This window comes from Triticum urartu, chromosome 1 (genome assembly GCF_003073215.2).
Source record: "Triticum urartu cultivar G1812 chromosome 1, Tu2.1, whole genome shotgun sequence".
NCBI classification, from domain to species: Eukaryota; Viridiplantae; Streptophyta; class Magnoliopsida; order Poales; family Poaceae; genus Triticum; species Triticum urartu.
Window position 1 is genome coordinate 139,265,566 of NC_053022.1, and position 21,317 is coordinate 139,286,882.

Sequence of the window (21,317 nt, forward strand, 5' to 3'; positions counted from 1 at the left end):
AATTAGGGTTTTGGCTCCGTATCTGATAGTTTGGGGGTACGTAGGTATATATAGGAGGAAGGAGTACGTCAGTGGAGCAACAGGGGCCCCACGAGGGTGGAGGGCGCGCCTGGGGGGGTAGGCGCGCCCCCTACCTCGTGGCCTCCTCCTTTGTTTCTTGACGTAGGGTCCAAGTCTCCTGGATCATGTTCGGTGAGAAAATCACGTTCCCGAAGGTTTCATTCCGTTTGGACTCCGTTTGATATTCCTTTTCTTCGAAACCCTAAAATAGGCAAAAAAAACAGCAATTCTGGGTTGGGCCTCCAGTTAATAGGTTAGTCCCAAAAATAATATAAAAGTGGATAATAAAGCCCAATAATGTCCAAAATAGTAGATAATATAGCATGGAGCAATCAAAAATTATTGATACGTTGGAGATGTATCAAGCATCCCCAAGCTTAATTCCTGCTCGTCCTCGAGTAGGTAAATGATAAAAACAGAATTTTTGATGTGGAGTGCTACTTGGCATAATTTTAATGTAATTCTTCTTAATTGTGGTATGAATATTCAGATCCTAAAGATTCAAGATAAAAGTTTAATATTGACATAAAAATAATAATACTTCAAGCATACTAACAAAGCAATCATGTCTTCTCAAAATAATATGGCCAAAGAAACTTATCCCTACAAAATCATATAGTCTGGCTATGCTCTATCTTCATCACACGAAGTATTTAAATCATGCACAACCCCGATGACAAGCCAAGCAATTGTTTCATACTTTTGACATTTTCAAACTTTTTCAATCTTCACGCAATACATGAGCGTGAGCCATGGATATAGCACTATAAGTGGAATAGAATGGTGGTTGTGGAGAAGACAAAAAGGGAGAAGATAGTCTCACATCAACTAGGGATATCAACGGGCTATGGAGATGCCCATCAATAGATATGAATGTGAGTGAGTAGGGATTGTCATGCAACGGATCCCCTAGAGCTATAAGTATATGAAAGCTCAACAAAAGAAACTAAGTGGGTGTGCATCCAACTTTCTTGCTCGTGAAGACCTAGGGAATTTTGAGGAAGCCCATCATTTGAATATACAAGCCAAGTTCTATAATGAAAAATTCCCACTAGTATATGAAAGTGATAACATAGGAGACTCTCTATCATGAATATCATAGTGCTACTTTGAAGCACAAGTGTGGTAAAAGGATAGTAACATTGTCCCTTCTATCTTTTTCTCTCATTTTTTTATTTGGGTCTTTTCTCTCTTTTTTATGGCCTCTTTTCTTTCTTTCTTTCTTTTATTTTTAGTATGGAGTCTCATCCCGACTTGTGGGGGAATCATAGTCTCCATCATCCTTTCCTCACTGGGACAATGCTCTAATAATGATGATCATCACACTTTTATTTTCTTACAACACAACAATTACAACTCGATACTTAGAACAAATTATGACTCTATATGAATGCCTCCGGGGGAGTACCGGGATATGCAATGAATGAAGAGTGACATGTATGAAATAATTATGAATGGTGGCTTTGCCACAATACTATGTCAACTACATGATCATGCTAATAAATTTGACAATGATGGAGTGTGTCATAATAAACGGAACGGTGGAAAGTTGCATGGAAATATATCTCGGAATGGCTATGGAAATGCCATAATAGGTAGGTATGGTGGCTGTTTTGAGGAAGGTATATGGTGGGTGTACGATACCGGCGAAAGGTGCGCGGTATTAGAGAGGCTAGCAATGGTGGAAGGAAGGAAAGTGCATATAATCCATGGACTCAACATTAGTCATAAAGAACTCATGTACTTATTGCAAATATCTACAACTTATAAAAGCAAAGTATTACGCGCATGCTCCTAGGGGGATATATTGGTAGGAAAAGACCATCGCTCGTCCCCGACCGCCACTCATAAGGAAGACCATCAAAAAATAAATCATGCTTCGACTTCATCACATAACGGTTCACCATACGTGCATGCTACGGGAATCACAAACTTTAACACAAGTATTTCTCAAATTCACAACTACTCAACTAGCATAACTTTAATATCACCATCTTCATATCTCAAAATAATAACCAAGCATCAAACTACTCATAGCATTCAACACACTCATAAGAAAGTTTTTACTATTCTTGAATTCCAAGCATATTAGGATTATTTAAGAAAATTAACATGCTATTTAAGACTCTCAAAATAATCTAAGTGAAGCATGAGAGATCAATAGTTTCTATAAAACAAATCCACCATCGTGCTCTAAAAGATATAAGTGAAGTACTAGAGCAAAACTATATAACTCAAAAAGATATAAGCGAAGCACATAGAGTATTCTAACAAATTCCAAATCATGTATGGCTCTCTCAAAAGATGTGTACAGAAAGTATGATTGTGGTAAACTAAAAATCAAAGACTCAAATCATACAAGACGCTCCAAGCAAAACACATATCATGTGGTGAATAAAAATATAGCTCCAAGTAAAGTTACCGATAGAAGTAGACGAAAAGAGGGGATGCCTTCCAGGGAATCCCCAAGCTTTGGCTTTTAGGTGTCCTTAGATTATCTTGGGGGTGCCATGGGAATCCCCAAGCTTAGGCTCTTGCCAGTCCTTGTTCCATAATCCATCAAATCTTTACCCAAAACTTGAAAACTTCACAACACAAAACTTAAAGTACAAAATCCCGTGAGCTCCATTAGTGAAAGAAAACAAAAGACCACTTCAAGGTACTGTAATGAACTCATTATTTATTTATATTGGTGTTAAAACTAATGTATTCCAACTTCTCTATGGTTTATAAACTATTTTACTAGCCATAGATTCATCAAAATAAGCAAACAACACACGAAAAACAGAATCTGTCAAAAACAGAACAGTCTGTAGTAATCTGTAGCTAGCGCAAGATCTGGAACCCCAAAATTCCAAAATAAAACGCTGGAGGTGAAGAATTTATATATTAATCATCTGAAAAAATAATTAACTAAATAGCTCTTTCCAAATAAAAATGGCAGCAGTTCTCATGAGCGCTAAAGTTTCTGTTTTTCACAGCAAGATATCAAGACTTTCCCCAAGTCTTCCCAACGGTTCTACTTGGCACAAACATTAATTAAACACAAAAAACACAACCTAAAAAGAGTCTAGATAAATTATTTATTACTAAACAGGAGCAAAAATCAATAAATAAAAATAAAATTGGGTTGCCTCCCAACAAGCGCTATCGTTTAACGCCCCTAGCTAGGCATAAAAAGCAAGGATAGAACTAGGTATTGCCATCTTTGGTTGGTAATTCTTCAATGAGGCATATACCATCTTTAGGAATTTCTTTCTTTTTATTAATTATCAAACTTTTAGGCACAAGATCGAAAAATTCGTTTATAACAAATGGTTCCTCAATGATAGCAAAAAGATTGGGATGAATACTTATAGATTTGAGATCCGCAATTTCCTTACTACAGGATTCACCCTTATTTTTAAGAACATACATAAGCTTGGCAATTTTAGTGGGAGGACTTGGAGCATTCTTTATGGAAAAAAAATCGGTTCCCAAGTTGGTAATAATACCCTCATTTATCGATTCTGGTGGAATCCTGATTTATTTTCTCATTAACTATGGGTTCTTTCTCTTTAATATTTTTCAAAGTGACTCCTACTTTAGATCCATATTGAGAGATTCAGTTGTGGATCTTTTTATCCAAATTTTGAATTAACTCTACGGTAGAACCTTATTCTCAATAATTTCAAGCCTTTGCATTACATGCTCCGAAGTTAATACAGTTCCATTAACCAAAAGAGGGGGTGAGCCAAACAAATCTATCATAGCATTATAAGAATCAAAAGTATGGCTACCCAAGAAGTTCCCTCCGGTAATAGTATCAAGGACATATCTATGCGAAGGAGTAGCGCCTACATAAAAATTGCGAAGAAGAACGGAAGTAGATTGCTTCCTGGTAGATCTATTTTGAGCATTGCAAATTCTATACTAAGCATCTTTTAGATTTTCTCCCTTTGCATAAAATTTAGAATTTCATTCTCGAAAGACAACGGAGAAGATAAGGGACTAGCCATAACGACAAGCAAACGGAAGAGGGGCGAATGGCAAAAGAGAGGGAGGATAGAGAGATAGGGCGAATAAAACGGCAAGGGTGAAGTGGGGGAGAGGAAAACGGGAGGCAAATGGCAAATAATGTAATGCGGGAGATAAGGATTGTGATGGGTACTTGGTATATTGACTTCTGCATAGACCTCCCCGGCAACGGCACCAGAAATCCTTCTTTCTACCTCTTGAGCACTGCATTGGTTTTCCCCGAAGAGGAAGGGATGATGCAGCAAAGTAGCGTAAGTATTTCCCTCAATTTTTGAGAACCAAGGTATCAATCCAGTAGGAGGCTACGCACGAGTCCCTCGCACCTGCACAAAACAAATAAATCCTCGCAACCAACGCGATAAAGGGTTGTCAATCCCTACACAGCCACTTACGAGAGTGAGATCTAATAGATATGATAAGATAATATTTTTGGTATTTTTATGATAAAGATGCAAAGTAAAATAAAAGCAAAGTAAAAATCAAAGGAAAATACTAAGTATTGGAAGATTAATATGATGAAGATAGACCCGGGGGGCATAGGTTTCACTAGTGGCTTCTCTCAAGAGCATAGATATTTTACGGTGGGTGAACGAATTACTGTTGAGCAATTGATAGAATTGAGCATAGTTATGAGAATATCTAGGTATGATCATGTATATAGGAATCACGTCCGAGACAAGTAGACCGACTCCTGCATGCATCTACTACTATTACTCCACTCATCAACCGCTATCCAGCATGCATCTAGAGTATTAAGTTCACGAAAACAGAGTAATGCCTTAAGCACGATGACATGATGTAGAGGGATAAACTCATGCAATATGATGAAAACACCATCTTGTTATCCTCGATGGCAACAATACAATACTTGCCTTGCTGCCCCTACTGTCACTGGGAAAAGACACCACAAGATTGAACCCAAAGCTAAGCACTTCTCCCATTGCAAGAAAGATCAGTCTAGTAGGCCAAACCAAACTGATAATTCGAAGAGACTTGCAAAGATAACCAATCATACATAAAAGAATTCAGAGAAGATTCAAATATTGTTCATAGATAGACTTGATCATAAACCCACAATTCATCGATCTCAACAAACACACCGCAAAAAGAAGATTACATCGAATAGATCTCCACAAGAGAGGGGGAGAACATTGTATTGAGATCCAAAAAGAGAGAAGAAGCCATCTAGCTAATAACTATGGACCCGAAGGTCTGAGGTAAACTACTCACACTTCATCAGAGAGGCTATGGTGATGATGTAGAAGCCCTCCGTGATCGATGCCCCCTCCGGCGGAGCTCCAGAACAGGCCCCAAGATGGGATCTCGTGGATACAGAAAGTTGCGGGGGTGGAATTAGGGTTTTGGCTCCGTATCTGATCGTTTGGGGGTACGTAGGTGTTGGAGAACGTAGTAATTTCAAAAAAAATCCTACGCACACGCAAGATCATGGTGATGCATAGCAACGAGAGGGGAGAGTGTTGTCTATGTACTCTCGTAGACCGTTTGCGGAAGCGTTATATCAACGCGGTTGATTTAGTCGTACGTCTTCACGATCCGACCGATCCAAGTACCAAAAGCATGGTACCTCCGAGTTCTGCACACGTTCGGCTTGGTGACGTCCTCGACTTCTCGATCCAACAAGAGGGGCGAAGTAGTAGATGAGTTCCGGCAGCACGACGGCGTGGTGACGGTGTTGGTGAAGAACAATCTCCGCAGGGCTTCACCTAAGCATTACGAAAACTATGACCGAGGATAAACTAGAGGGGACAGGGTTGCCGGCACACGGCTTGGTGTTTCTTGATGTGTCTTTGGTGCTAGCCCTACCCCTCTATTTATATGTTGAGCCCTCGGGTCGAAACTTGGAGTAAAAGCCTCCTCAAAGTCGGTTTCACCCGAAAGGCAAGAGTCCTTCTCGGACACCAGGGCTAGACGCTAGGGTTCCCGGCGTCTACCCCCTAGACACCAGGGTTCCTGGCGTCTAGCCTCTAATCTCCACAAAACTTCCTTTTGCACTTTCCAAAAGCCTTGTGGGCTTTCCCCTTTGGCCTAGATAAAGTGTTCTCGTGCCAAAACATTTCGGGAAACATCCCGAACCCCTTCCGGTGAATTCCGGAACCCTTCCGGAGATCAAATACTACTATCCCATATATCAAACTTTATCTCCGTACCATTCCGGAGTTCCTCATCATGTCCGTGATCTGATCCCGGACTCCGAACAACATTCGGTCATCAACATACATAACTCATATAGTACTATATAGTCAACGAACGTTAAGCGTGCGGACCCTACGGGTTCGAGAACTATGTAGACATGACCGAGACACTTCTCTGGTCAATAACCAATAGCAGGACCTGGATGCCCATATTGGCTCCTACATATTCTACGAAGATCTTTATCGGTCAGACCGCATAACAACATATGTTGTTCCCTTTGTCATCGGTATGTTACTTGCCCGAGATTCGATCGTCGGTATCTCAATACCTAGTTCAATCTCGTTACCGGCAAGTCTCTTTACTCGTTCCGTAATACATCATCCCGCAACTAACTCATTAGTTGAAATGCTTGCAAGGCTTATAGTGATGTGCATTACCGAGTGGGCCCAGAGATACCTCTCCGACAATCGGAGTGACAAATCCTAATCTCGAAATACGCCAACCCAACAAGTACCTTTGGAGACACCTGTAGAGCACCTTTATAATCACCCAGTTACATTGTGACGTTTGGTGGCACACAAAGTGTTCCTCCGGTAAACGGGAGTTGCATAATCTCATAGTCATAGGAACATGTATAAGTCATGAAGAAAGCAATAGCAACAAACTAAACGATCAAGTGCTAAGCTAACGGAATGGGTCAAGTCAATCACATCATTCTCCTAATGATGTGATCCCGTTAATCAAATGACAACTCATGTCTATGGTTAGGAAACATAACCATCTTTGATCAATGAGCTAGTCAAGTAGAGGCATACTAGTGACACTCTGTTTGTCTTTGTATTCACACATGTATTATGTTTCCGGTTAATACAGTTCTAGCATGAATAATAAACATTTATCATGATATAAGGAAATAAATAATAACTGTATTATTGCCTCTAGGCCATATTTCCTTCAGTAGGTATATATAGGAGGAAGGAGTACGTCGGTGGAGCAACAGGGGGCCCACGAGGGTGGAGGGCGCGCCTGGGGGTAGGCGCGCCCCCCTACCTCGTGGCCTCCTCCTTTGTTTCTTGACGTAGGGTCCAAGTCTCCTGGATCATGTTCTGTGAGAAAATCAAGTTCTCGAAGGTTCCATTCTGTTTGGATTCCGTTTGATATTCCTTTTCTTCGAAACCCTAAAATAGGCAAAAAAAAAACAGCAATTCTAGGCTGGGCCTCTGGTTAATAGGTTAGTCCCAAAAATATTATAAAAGTGGATAATAAAGCCCAATAATGTCCAAAACAGTAGATAATATAGCATGGAGCAATCAAAAATTATAGATACGTTGGAGACGTATCACCGTCCCTATTGGGCTGGGCCCTTCCCCATAAGGCCCCACCGTCAGGGCATAAGCGCCCTCTTGCTACCCATATGCAAGGCGCCGTCTTAGCCTTACCTTCCCAGTATCGCTCCCACACCTGTCATGTTCGTGATCGGCCTCCTCAACTGTGTATCGATCAAAAGGCAGGGCGGTAGAGCCCCCAACCGACGGGAGTAGTTACGTCCAGTATGTCCCCCGTTGATTCCTGACATGCTATCATACCCCAGGGTGGGTTGGAGCGGGTCGAGTCTGTATCACCGCGGAACAACTGCAGCGTCCGGATCTAATCTATCTACTCGGCAATTCATCCGGTGACTTCACGGTCGCCAAAGAAGCCCCAAGAAGCATCAAACATTCCTGATGAGATCCATGGAGCTATTTTGAGATAGCAAGCACTAGCTCCCAGTGTGACTTCATAAAAAGAAATCAAAGATAAGATCGAAGAAAATGAAACGCACGTGGTGGTCATTATAGTGGTTCCTTCAGATCCTAGAAAACGTCCAAAAAACCGGCTATGGAACTACCGAGAAAAGGCAAAAGGACAATAAGTAGATACATAAGATCGAGTCTCTTAAAAAATCAGACAATGTTCAAGCGGCCTGTCATTGAGACAAAAATGTGTTAAGCATATAAGCACTTTCGACTTGATTTGCAGTGGTCAGTTACGCAAGACGGGAAGAGAGTTTCCTTCTTCAGAGTCCTTTTATCCCAATATTAAGGATAATATGTGGGCCTTTACTGAAAGAAGATGGTTGATCCCCTTGCCGACTCATTCCATCCTCCCCCCGGTGGGTCGTCCTCTTATTCACTCTCACGAGCAAAGAAGAAGAGAGACAACATTCAAGCCAGAAATGGACTGAGGTATGAGATGATAAAGGTAAAGAGAAGGGGTCGTCGTTGCTGCATAACAGATCTTTCCTATCTACGATCTTTCTCGGTGCATAAGCGAGGCTTCGCGGTCGAAGTACCACATAAGCAATAAAGCCAATAGACCTTGAATAGCCTGTACGAAATAACTTGTGAAGAGGATTTACTAGAGTCTAAAAATCTTGTACGCAAGTTGGCACAGCGCTTTCAATCAATCTCGCTCATCTGGTCTGCCCGGTCAAATCAGCGATCATGCCCCCCTTATTCTAGCGGAGGAACAGCTTCATCAGATTCATTCCCTTCCTAATCCGCCTTCAAGCCTTGTTCCTTCTTCTGCTTCATCTATCGTAAAATTCTGTATGCCACAAATAGAAGTAGAAAGAAATCCTAGCGGTCACTGAGATTGAATCCAGAGGAAGAAGCAGCTCCCCAAAGGAATCCTTCTAACTACCACCTACCTACCTCTCGCTTTTTTTCGGACAAGGCGAGTTTCCTAAGATTCACCCACTGTGGATACACTAAGCGTTCTTCCCATTGGTAAATCTGATTCTTGCAAATCAACATCGGACTTAGAAGCTTCATGGGGTCTGGTCTCGCCATTTGGCAATTTAAGCCAAACAAAATATAGTACAGAGGTTATAACCAATACACAAGCAAGCGTGAACCAGTCAGAAATTAGAATGGAGAAGTAGACACAGAAGAGGAGGTGTTGGGACAGTATCGATAGCTGCCTTTTCACTTATAGCAAGGAGTGATTGTGAGAGAATACATAACATAGGTGAAAGCTAAAAGGCATATATGACACGCTCAGCCCAATGGAAGTGATTTGAAACTGCCGTTTCCTTAGAATTCGATTAAGAATAAGAACATAGACCAGCTTCTAGAAAAAGAGATGTGCCCTCTTCTCTATCTGTAGATTCAGCAGCAACATGCTGGTTCCTTTTGTCATAATACCTAACGGCTGTGGGCAGAATGAATGAAAAAGCAGATGAAAGAAACTATACATACCAATAGAATGAGAAATATAGAATAAAGCTAGGTGACGTCACGGCATTTTAGAACCAATTTCTTCTTTTGCTTTTCACCAACCTTCATGTACAATCTTATTTCGTATTGGAGTACAGCCTATCGTAGGCCCAGCAAAGGAAAGACGGAAAGCAAGCATTAAGTGAAGAAGCAAGGTCCAAACAAAGTAGTGAAAGATTGACATTGAAGAGCTTCTCCATGTCTATATCTGTCCGATGGGCCAAGTTCAAAGGAAATGGCTTCTCTACTGCATCAAAAAACCAATCCAAGCCTGAAAAGGAGAGTTGCGGTTAACGATTCCTATAAATTGAGAAATAATCATGTTATTCATGCCCAAAGATAAAGTAGATGGAACCAGTTCTCTAACCTTCTTTTTGTTGTAGATACTACATAAAGTTTACCTGCCTTGTAAGGCTTTTGTAGGATTGATCAAATTTTCTTTTTCTCGTTCTATCTCAGAGTATCCATTCATTCGATCTTGCTATCCACTCTCAATTGAATCTCTTCTCTGTTGTCGACAGGTGTGTCCGCATCAGGACCAGAATCACGGTCTAGTACCTTCGTACTCGAATACCTCATACTTTATTAATTAGGAAGTGAAGTAGGGAAGTGTTTCCTATTCAAAGTACAGTGCCTTTGGTACATTGGTGCATTGGGGATTTCTAGGTAGCAGGTCGGTTGAGTGAGGGCTCCATCCATAACAGATATAGCTAGCGCACAGGATCTCCCTTCTGTGAACAAAAGGACAAAAGAGCCGGGTCGGGCGTTGATTCGCTGTTGCTATCAGTCAGTCTACTCGTGCCTGCTGGTTAATTTCTCGATCGATGGAATTGGTGATTCAAAAACCTAACATCCGTAAGGAGTCTGAATCGTAGCTCACTCGTTGCCTTACTCCCCCATGAGATCACACTAAATACAATAGGTGTGTGATCTACTAGATTCTTATATAATCAATTTATAACCTTAGTTGATAGACAGGAACCAGCATCCCAAAACAAAAAAGGGGGGTGAAGGTTATTTTGTACCAATGAAGATGGATTTATCTCTCGAGCTGCTCAAAGATCTTTAAGTGTCTTACGAGGAAGACTTGATAATGATCCATATCCAACCTTCTCCCATCTGCTTCTGTCTCTAAAGATTAGAGTCATCGACGCGATTCAAGTCTAGTGCTGGTAAAATCCTGCTGTCCAGTTCAGGAAAGCAAGTGATTGATTAGTTCCATTGGTCTATTGGCTTCAGCTTCTAGTCTACCTCATTTCTATCAAAATGATCTGGTGTCTATGTCCATTCCTGAGGTTGGTAAACCCTATATCTATTGCAAACGAGCTTTTCGGAAGGGACAACTTGTAATCCACGACTTACTCCTACGAGGATTCTGGTGGAGTGCTTTTCACATATAGATAGGTCGGGACGAAGAAGCTCCGTAGTCAACTAATAGATAGAAAAATCACAGTAACCTTTTTCCAACAGTTTCACCATGATAAGAACAACCTTGTCATACATGATAATTATGGGCTTTCTTCCTCCTTCTTTATAGTCTACAGTTCAATCTGCCAAGTCCGATTCATCTTTTTCCAACCCTTCCTCAATTGGCAGTTTCAAGGTAAGAGTTTCCGTTTCTTAGAAAGCCACTTCTCTAAGCATGCATGCCGACATAGGTGTCGCGGTAATCATAGAAGTTTGATTGTTGTGTGGTAAGGGGTCAGTCAACCAATTGTTAAGGGGTAAGGCTAAGCTCTCTTTCTCGTTAAGAAAGCGTTCCATCCTAAGAGATCAGCATCATACTAAGGATCACTGTGTCGAGCAAGGTCCGAAGGGATTTGAATTCCACCGATTCCTAGGTAAAAAGATTAGTGGCAACACCACCATTCGAAAGAATGAGCACCTGTCATGCACGAAAAGAGCAAGCTGCCGGACTGATTTCGCAGAGGACCAAGAACCTCAAATTCCCCTCCTGCTGATCCTGGCACGGAAACAGGAGTTATCTGAACCGAGCACTTCCCGTCGACAGGAGAACCCGAGTGCAACCAGATAAGAGTTCGCTTTCGAAAGACGACAATGGCAAGTCTCAATCAACTGTCATTAGATCAATAGTAAACAGGAGATTGATTTGCGTATCATGGATCGAGCATGCAATAGAATGCTCGAACTACACTCTCCTAGCCTCAGGCCTATGGTCCATCCAAGGACAGAGTTGTAATCAGCGCCTTTCTCAGATCTTCAGATAGACAGAATTCGTCATACATGCTTAGCCATCTCGCCCGAGGGACCCTTCCCCATAGTCCCGGCATTTCTAGTTCTGGCTAACCAAGGCACGAAAGGAAGCACTCTCAATCAAGACCTAAAAGCACACCCTCGAACCGGCATTCGAGATACCCAAAGAAAAGGATGTTTTTTATACAAGAGCTCCTGCCTTTCACTTTCATAGGAACCCAGTCTTGTTCGAGTCAATCTTATTGATGGTTAGAAGCAAAGTTCACGCTTTGCTCTAAACTGAGGTCTAGATAGTAGATAGTAGAGAGGAGGGCTAAATCCAGGTTAATGTCCCGTCACTCAATCCATCTATTTTTCTTTCACGCTAGTGAACTCTGGCAGTTGGAGGAGGGAAAGGAGCATACTTTTCTTACGCAAATAGAAAGTGCGAACAAAGTAGTCAACTTACTGAATCACCAGTGTTAATCGGTTTTGAAGCGCTCGATGGGCGTAGTTCGTCATCATCCTCTATTGGCCTTGTATCGACCAAGGGAAAAAGAAGGAAAGAATCTCTGAGCGAGAGTGCCAAGATGGGAACCTATTCTTCGATCAACTATCGTGCTTCTTATATTTTTTTCAATACTGCGAGCCAAAGGCATGCTGCTATTTAGTCACAGTCACATGCTCACCCTTGACTCTATAAATAAAACCAGTAGCTTGGGCTGGCGAGTATAGTTCCCTGGTGCCAGGCCCTCAATAAAGTCCATCGTGGCCATATCCCATGGTTTCTCTTTCTTAATGCTGACCCCAATGTTGATCGACCGTGCTTATTATGATATTTTATTCAATTCATACCACTCAAAGCCCAGGCCATTGGCTGCGCTGCTTTCTGCAACTCGTAGTCACAAAACCTTATTAATCTAAGTGATTTCTTGTCAACGGATCGCTATCGCTTACAAGAACGGATGCGGAAATGGGACACCTGAAGGTGAAACAAGAGACTCATACCCATGGTCATCTTATTGATCTACTCAGCTTCGGTACTAAAATGAAAATGCCAAAGGCACAACAAAAGACGTTTTGTCTGCTCTAGACGAGGTAAGAGCGAATGATCTTTTTCATGATTTCCATCGTAAGAAGATTGACTTGTAGAAGTCTAAAAATGGGGAGCAAAGGAAGAGGCAGGCTGAGCTGACTCTTGTTCAATATCATTCTCATGATGTGTGGTGCAAAGAGAAGATTCTTGTGGAAATCCCTTCTTTCTAGCTTGATCAATTTCTGTAAGAATGAAGCTAGTGACATTAAACTTCTGGCTCTTCATTATGAAGTCAACTACATGCCAAGACCCTTTATTCCAAGTAGATTGTATCTGCATTCCCTTTTGAATCAATAAGGTATTGACTGGTTGTTTTCACCTTTCGAACGAAGGCCACTACTCTTTGGAAAAGGTCCACGAGTCGAATCAGTAAGATTTCATCAAGAAGATTTATCACCACACTGGCATGCTATTTCATTGTTTTGTTATCTAGCCGGGCTAGAGAAGAGCTATCGCCATCATCAAACAAAGAAGCCAAGGACTGGTCAAAAGAGAGGAGGGACCACATTCTCGAATCCCCTCATGGAAAATGCCCCACCTCTATCAAATTGGTATTCATCTCGAAGGAAAATAAGAGAGTTTTGTTTTGCCACAATGAGTAAACAACAAGTTTGATTTTGAAAAAGACCATTCATTTTTTGGGATAGTTTGCCAAGGAAAGTCGTACGAAGGCAAAGTGGGCAATGGGAAAAGGTACCTTTAAACCTCGTTTCAGTACCAATATTCCCTCCTTCAAGGGCATATGAAGGAGCTCCTATTGCTTAAGAAAGTACAGCAGAAATAAAGTCTTCGGGTAGATGAGGTCACTCATTAGCCCGCTGAGCTGCTCTGTCCCCTCTACCGGGATGGGATGGTTTATGCGCTTGTCCCGATGAAGCTTAGGATCTGATAGAAACACGGGGTCAACTAGGGAAAAAATGGGAACCTTTGCATGACGCGCCTTCCTCAGGATGTGCGCTCTCTTTTCAGGATTTAGAATGACGACACAGCCTGGAGGTCTTTCGTCTACTTCTTCTGTCCAGGCCGGTTTGTATTCCCATCATCCCTTTCCGCATCGTCCTTCTCTATTGAGGGCTCCCAACACCTCAGCCACACATCTTTTTTGTTTGCTCCCCATTTTATTCTCTAAGGAACCCTCTCCTTAATGAGCGTAGATTGATGGAGATGGCTTTTGTACCGGTCAATCTTTATATCCTTTCTGGCATAGTTTTGTAAAAGATCGGCAGGTGAGCCGTCCTTTCTCCTCTGTCGTGGTTCATGCATTCTTCCTTTTTGGAAAGCGGATAGGGATCGGGTGAATTAGAGAATAGACAGACGTACGTTGGCATTTCAGCCTTTCTTCTCCTTTCAGGGCCTATCCGAAAGAGAATCCAGTACCTCTTGGTCCTAAATAACAGAATAGGACACGCAACAATGGAACAACAAGAGAAAGACCGCTCCAAACTAAATCACAGTAGAAGTTATGGCCACTCAGGCTGGACCAAAACAGCAAGAGAAAGGTCTCCGGAAGTCCTACATTAGCACCAAGCCATCCCCCAAGGGAGGGTATAACAGAGTGTGGTAAAATCCAGTTGCTAACGCTCCTGGTTGTGGGTTGTTCACAATTAGCAGGGCTTCTATTCTAGTACAGAGATCACCACTTGTTATGCCAGGGTCTCCTTTTTCAAGTTGGTTACTGTCTTGTTGAGCAACGTTTAACCAGCAATCTCCGCTTATTATGGTGGTCTCTAACAGGTCGGGAGAGTACTAAAAATCTGGCTCATACGCCTCGCAAGATTGAACATCTGCGAAAGTCGTCTCGAAGCTTTGAATCTCGAGAGAAAGTCTTGCCTACCAATGACTTATTTTACGGAATAAGAATGCCTACTGTACTAGCATCTTTCTTGACTCCATTAACTCAGTTTACAGAAAGGAATCCGTTCAGTCCAGTAAGAAGGACTAGAGAAGAAGAAAGTCACTCATCAACTCCTACTTTGGTTATTGAGACTTGCCCGCGTATCTGACCATTGTGTACCTGGACTTAGTGGCCAACATTAGGGATGGTAGAGTCAATATGGGATGTGGAATTCCAGGAAATGTTCTTATCCGCGCTCACTGATAATGTGAACCTGGTCCTTAGTTTCCTCCAACTGATTCCTATTTTTTGAGCCTTTTTTAGTAAGTCCTTAATAGCTAAAAATGCTTTGACTCTAAGGGTTACCTTGGTACCTTTATTCGGATATGCTTCTTTTCGGACAGGAGGGGCAGATTGACATTCAGGCAATGGCACATGGATTCTATTGAGAAGGGCTGGCTGCTCTCGATGACGGGGTGGGGGAATGAGATGCTGGGAGATGGAAGTGAAAGAAGAACTATTGATCGAACGGTGGTTTGGGTCTTGCCTTTTAGGATTCGGATTCCTATTGAATTGACCGAGGAGCAGAAACCGGGCCCTTTGATTTGATCCAGTGAGTGACGTTACGAGCAGAAGCCTCGACAAGTTGAATGTGGAACGGAAACAAGGATGACATTATTAAATATATCCTTCTTTCTTGTGCTTTGCCTTTCCTGTTTTCCATACCTTTCGTAGTAGTTACTCGCCACTAGAAACAGGATTCATGAATTCAAACTAAAAGCAAAGGTATCGCTAATTCCATTTCAGTGGAGATATAGGGATGAAAGTTTCTCTCCTACTGATTTCGATTGCACATCTAATGAAAATATATGCACATAAATGTTCAAAAGAAAGGCTATCCCCTTTGTCGTTACTAAGGATCTATCTTTGTCCCTTGATTCTAAACCGAGGAAAGTGTGCGCTCGACCTCCTGGAAGGAATGCAATTATTCGCTTTGTAGTCCTCGTATGAATTCGCTATCGCTACGAACCGTGGGAGCCGTTGAGTTCGGAGATACCGTTGTAGGAAAACAAACAAGTGAAAGAAGCCCTCATACACTCATCTTTCCCCACCAAACCAACAAGTAGTAGGTTGGTGGGCCTCGGTATCTCTATTTGCTAAGATGGATACCTACACCACTCAATAGTTCCAATTCATTTTTTTATCCCATAGGAAAGAAAATGCTTCCAGCATTTTTGGACTTTCCTCCGCAGTCATACGACGATCTTCACAACCTTCCACCGGAGGCTTGTTTCTGTTTTCTTCCTTCGCCATTGTTGCTTCTTGAATCATATTTTGGAATATTCTTTAGGTGCAATTAAACATGTTCGCATCCCGCGGGAAGCGGGAAGCCAGAAATAGAATTTCCTCTAGTTTAAGAACCAAAACGAGTTTATCCAGATTTGGTACCAAACCCGGGGAAAACCCTAAATGAATTCTTAAAAAATCGATATAAGCAGGGTTATAGGAATCCTGAGATTCCCTCCCTCCACTTTGGAGGATAAGCTTCTTCTATGGCTATGGCCAAAAGGAGAAATAGTCATGTTCATTATATGGCTATGGCCAAAAGGAGAAAAGGGTGCGATGAGTCTCATCCATGTAATATTTTGGAATTCCTCTTCCAACTCGTCCCGGAATGGGCGTTATGGCAAAGAACAAGAAGAAAAAGACAGAAGGAATTTGTCCAATAGTAACAAATGGTGCCTCCACAGGTTGACATCCGATCCAACCTACTAGTAAGCAATCCGCCAAAAGCAACCAAAATATTCCTTGGTGAATCGGTCGAAAACTTGAACTACACACATACATTTCTTTAAAAAAAGGTAAAGCCAAGAGAGATATAAAAACTGGTGCTATTGCGGCTACACCTCCTGCTTTGCCAGGTATACTGTGAAGAATGGCATGGATCGGTAGGAAATACCATTCCGGCACAATATGGGGCATGGTGGGCATCGAATTAGCAGGTATATCATTGTCGGGATGCCCCAAAACATTAGGAGCAAAAAAATCCAAATGGAAAAAAGATAGCAGAAGCTACCCGACCTACAAGATCCTTTACATAAAAATAAGGGTAAGAAGCAATTTTATCCATCTCAGAATGTACACCCAATGGATTATTTGATCCATATTGATGCAATGCGGCCAGATGAAGAAGACTGGCACCTACTGAAATAAGGGGGAGTAAATGATGCAGAATAAAAAACGATTTAAGGTGGCATTGTCCACGGAGAACCACCCCAAAGCCAAGTCACTATGGTATCTCCTACTACTGGTATGGCGCTAGCTAAGCTTGTAATTACTATTGCTCCCCAAAAGCACATCTGACCCCAAGGTGGTATGTATCCTATAAAAGTTGTCACAATCATTAATAGGAATATGACAACTCTGAGACACCGAACAAATTCCCTAGGACTGCTATAACTCGCATGATATAGACCACAAAAAATATGAAGGTGAACCACAATGAGAAACATACTTGCCCCATTAGCATGCATATAACGGAGCAACCAGCCCCCTTCAACATCTCTCATAATGTGTTCTACGCTGTTGAAAGCTAGATCCACATGAGGTGTGTGATGCATAGCTAAAAAACGCCAGTCACTATCTGAATGACTAAACAAATACCTGCTAACGAACCGAACCCCCACCAATAACTAAGATTGCTCGGGGTTGAATAATCTATCAAATGCTGGTTAAGTGTGGAGTATATAGGTTGTTTAAGAAGAGAGAATCGTTGGTTCCTTATAGTCATTTCTCTTTTCTATTGTTACAACTCCTCTTCCCCCTTATTTACCCCCCTTGCCTTGATGGAAATTGGCTTCGCTGCGCCCTGAATAATCAAAAAGCTACATGAGAAGATTCATCCCATTTTGGCGAGAGGGAGGCAGCGACTCACGTGGGCTACGGATTTGTCGGTTAGATGATTCTCGAAATAAGGTCATTCGAAAAGAAACAGCCGCTTTCTTTGCCGGTTTCTTAAGGCTTTAAACGAACGACTAGTCATTAAGAAACCCATGAAATCCAAGTCTATTTTTGACCTTTCATGAAGAAGTTTTGCCTGCGCGCAAACTACCTAGCCCTTTTCGAAAGAACGCCGATTTCCATCTCAACAAAGAAAGAACTCAAAATAAATGAAAGCAATATTGTTGTCCTATGCTACTTCTTGAGCACTGCGTTGGTTTTCCCCGAAGAGGAAGGGATGATGCAACAAAGTAGTGTAAGTATTTCCCTCAGTTTTTGAGAACCAAGGTATCAATCCAGTAGGAGGCTACGCGTGAGTCCCTCGCACCTTCACAAAACAAATAAATCCTCGCAACCAACGTGATAAGGGGTTGTCAATCCCTACACAGCCACTTATGAGAGTGGGATCTGATAAATATGATAAGATAATATTTTTGGTATTTTTGTGATAAAGCTGCAAAGTAAAATAAAGGCAAAGTAAAAAAGTAAAGGAAATAACTAAGTAGTAGGAGATTAATATGATAAAGATAGACCCGGGGGCCATAGGTTTCACTAGTGGCTTCTCTCGAGAGCATAAGTATTCTATGGTGGGTGAACAAATTACTGTTGAGCAATTGACAGAATTAAGCATAGTTATGAGAATATCTAGGTATGATCATGTATATAGGCATCACGTCCGAGACAAGTAGACCGACTCCTGCCTGCATCTACTAGTATTACTCCACTCATCGACCGCTATCCAGCATGCATCTAGAGTATTAAGTTAAAAACAGAGTAATGCCTTAAGCAAGATGACATGATGTAGAGGGATAAACTCATACAATATGATGAAAACCCCATCTTTTTATCCTTGATGGCAACAATACAATACGTGCCTTATTGCCCCTACTGTCACTAGGAAAGGACACTGTAAGATTGAACCCAAAGCTAAGCACTTCTCCCATTGCAAGAAAGATCAATCTAGTAGGCCAAACCAAACTGATAATTCGAAGAGACTTGCAAAGATAACCAATCATACATAAAAGAATTCAGAGAAGATTCAAATATTGTTCATAGATAGACTTGATCATAAACCCACAATTCATCGGTCTCAACAAAAACACCGCAAAAAGAAGGTTACATCGAATAGTTCTCTACAAGAGGGGGAGAACATTGTATTGAGATCCAAAAAGAGAGAAGAAGCCATCTAGCTAATAACTATGGACTCGTAGGTCTGAGGTAAACTACTCACACTTCATCGGAGGGGCTATGGGTGTTGATGTAGAAGCCCTCCGTGATCGATGCCCCCTCCGGCGGAGCTCCGGAACAGGCCCCAAGATGTGATCTTGTGGATACAGAAAGTGGCGGCGGTGGAATTAGTTTTTTGGCTCCGTATCTGATCATTTGGGGGTACGTAGGTATATATAGAAGGAAGGAGTACGTCGGTGGAGCAACAGGGGGCCCACGAGGGTGGAGGGCGCGTCTGGGGGGGTAGTCGCGCCCCCTACCTCGTGGCCTCCTCTTTTGTGTTGACGTAGGGTCGAAGTCTCCCGGGCCTTGTTCGTTGAGAAAATCACGTTCCCGAAGGTTTCATTCCGTTTGGACTCCGTTTGATATTCCTTTTCTTCAAAACCCTAAAAGAGGCAAAAAAAACAGCAATTCTGGGTTGGGCCTCCGGTTAATAGGTTAGTCCCAAAAATAATATAAAAGTGGATAATAAAGCCCAATAATGTCAAAAAGAGTAGATAATATAGCATGGAGCAATCAAAAATTATAGATACGTTGGAGACATATCAAGCATCCCCAAGCTTAATTCCTGCTCATCCTCAAGTAGGTAAATGATAAAAACAGAATTTTTGATGCGGAGTGCTACTTGGCATAATTTTAATGTAATTCTTCTTAATTGTGGTATGAATATTCAGATCCGAAAGATTCAAGACAAAAGTTCATATTGACATAGAAATAATAATACTTCAAGCATACTAACAAAGGAATTATGTCTTCTCAAAATAACATGGCCAAAGAAAGTTCATCCCTACAAAATCATATAGTTTAGTCATGCTCCATTTTCGTCACACAAGAATACTCTCATCATGCACAACCCCGATGACAAGCCAAGCAATTGTTTCATACTTTAGTAATCTCAAACCTATAAACTTTCACGCAATATATGAGCGCGAGCCATGGACATAGCACTATGGGTGGAATAGAATATAATGAGGGGGGTTATGTGGAGAAGTCAAAAAGGAGAAAGTCTCACATCAACGAGGCTAATCAATGGGTTATGGAGATGCCCACCGATTGATGTTGATGCAAGGAGTAGGGATTGCCATGCAACGGATGCACTAGAGCTATAAATGTATGAAAGCTCAACAAAAGAAACTAAGTGGGTTTGCATCCAACTTGCTTGCTCACGAATACCTAGGGCACTTGAGGAGGCCCATTGTTGGAATATACAAGCCACGTTCTATAATGAAAACTCCCACTAGTATATGAAAGTGACAAAACAAGAGACTCTCTATCATGAAGATTATGGTGTTACTTTGAAGCACAAGCATGGCAAAGGATAGTAACATTGTCCCTTCTCTCTTTTTCTCTCATTTTTTTGGGCCTTCTCTTTTTTATGGCCTTTCTCTTTTTTTATGGCCTTTCTCTTTTTTATTGCCTTTCTCTTTTTTTAAAAAAAATTCCTCACTTGGGACAATGCTCTAGAAAATGATGATCATCACACTTCTATTTATTTACAACTCAATGATTACAACTCGATACTAGAACAAAAGATGACTCTATATGAATGCCTCCGGCGGTGTACAGGGATATGCAATGGACCAAGAGTGACATGTATGAAAGAATTATGAACGGTGGCTTTGCCACAAATACTAGGTCAACTACATGATCATGCTAAGCAATATGACAATAATGAATGTGTCATGATAAACGGAACAGTGGAAAGTTGCATGGCAATATATCTCGGAATGGCTATGGAAATGCCATAATAGGTAGGTATGGTGGCTGTTTTGAGGAAGATATAAGGAGGTTTATGTGTGAAAGAGTGTATCATATCACGGGGTTTGGATGCACCGATGAAGTTTGCGCCAACTCTCAATGTGAGAAAGGGCAATGCACGGTACCGAAGAAGCTAGCAAGGATGGAAGGGTGAGAGTGCGTATAATCCATGGACTCAACATTAGTCGTAAAGAACTCACATACTTATTGCAAAAATCTACAAGTCATCAAAAACCTCGGCACTACGCGCATGCTCCTAGGGGGATAGATTGGTAGGAAAAGACCATCGCTCATCCCCGACCGCCACTCATAAGGAGGACAATCGAATAACACCTCATTCAAGACAAGTAGACCGACTCCTGCCTGCATCTACTACTATTACTCCACTCATCGACCGCTATCCAGCATGCATCTAGAGTATTAAGTTAATGAAAATAGAGTAACGCCTTAAGCAAGATGACATGATGTAGAGGGATAAACTCATGCAATATGATGAAAACCCCATCTTTTTATCCTCGATGGCAACAATACAATACGTGCCTTGTTGCCCCTACTGTCGCTGGGAAGGACATCGCAAGATTGAACCCAAAGCTAAGCACTTCTCCCATTGCAAGAAAGATCAATCTAGTAGGCCAAACCAAACTGATAATTCGAAGAGACTTGCAAAGATAACCAATCATACATAAAAGAATTCAGAGAAGATTCAAATATTGTTCATAGA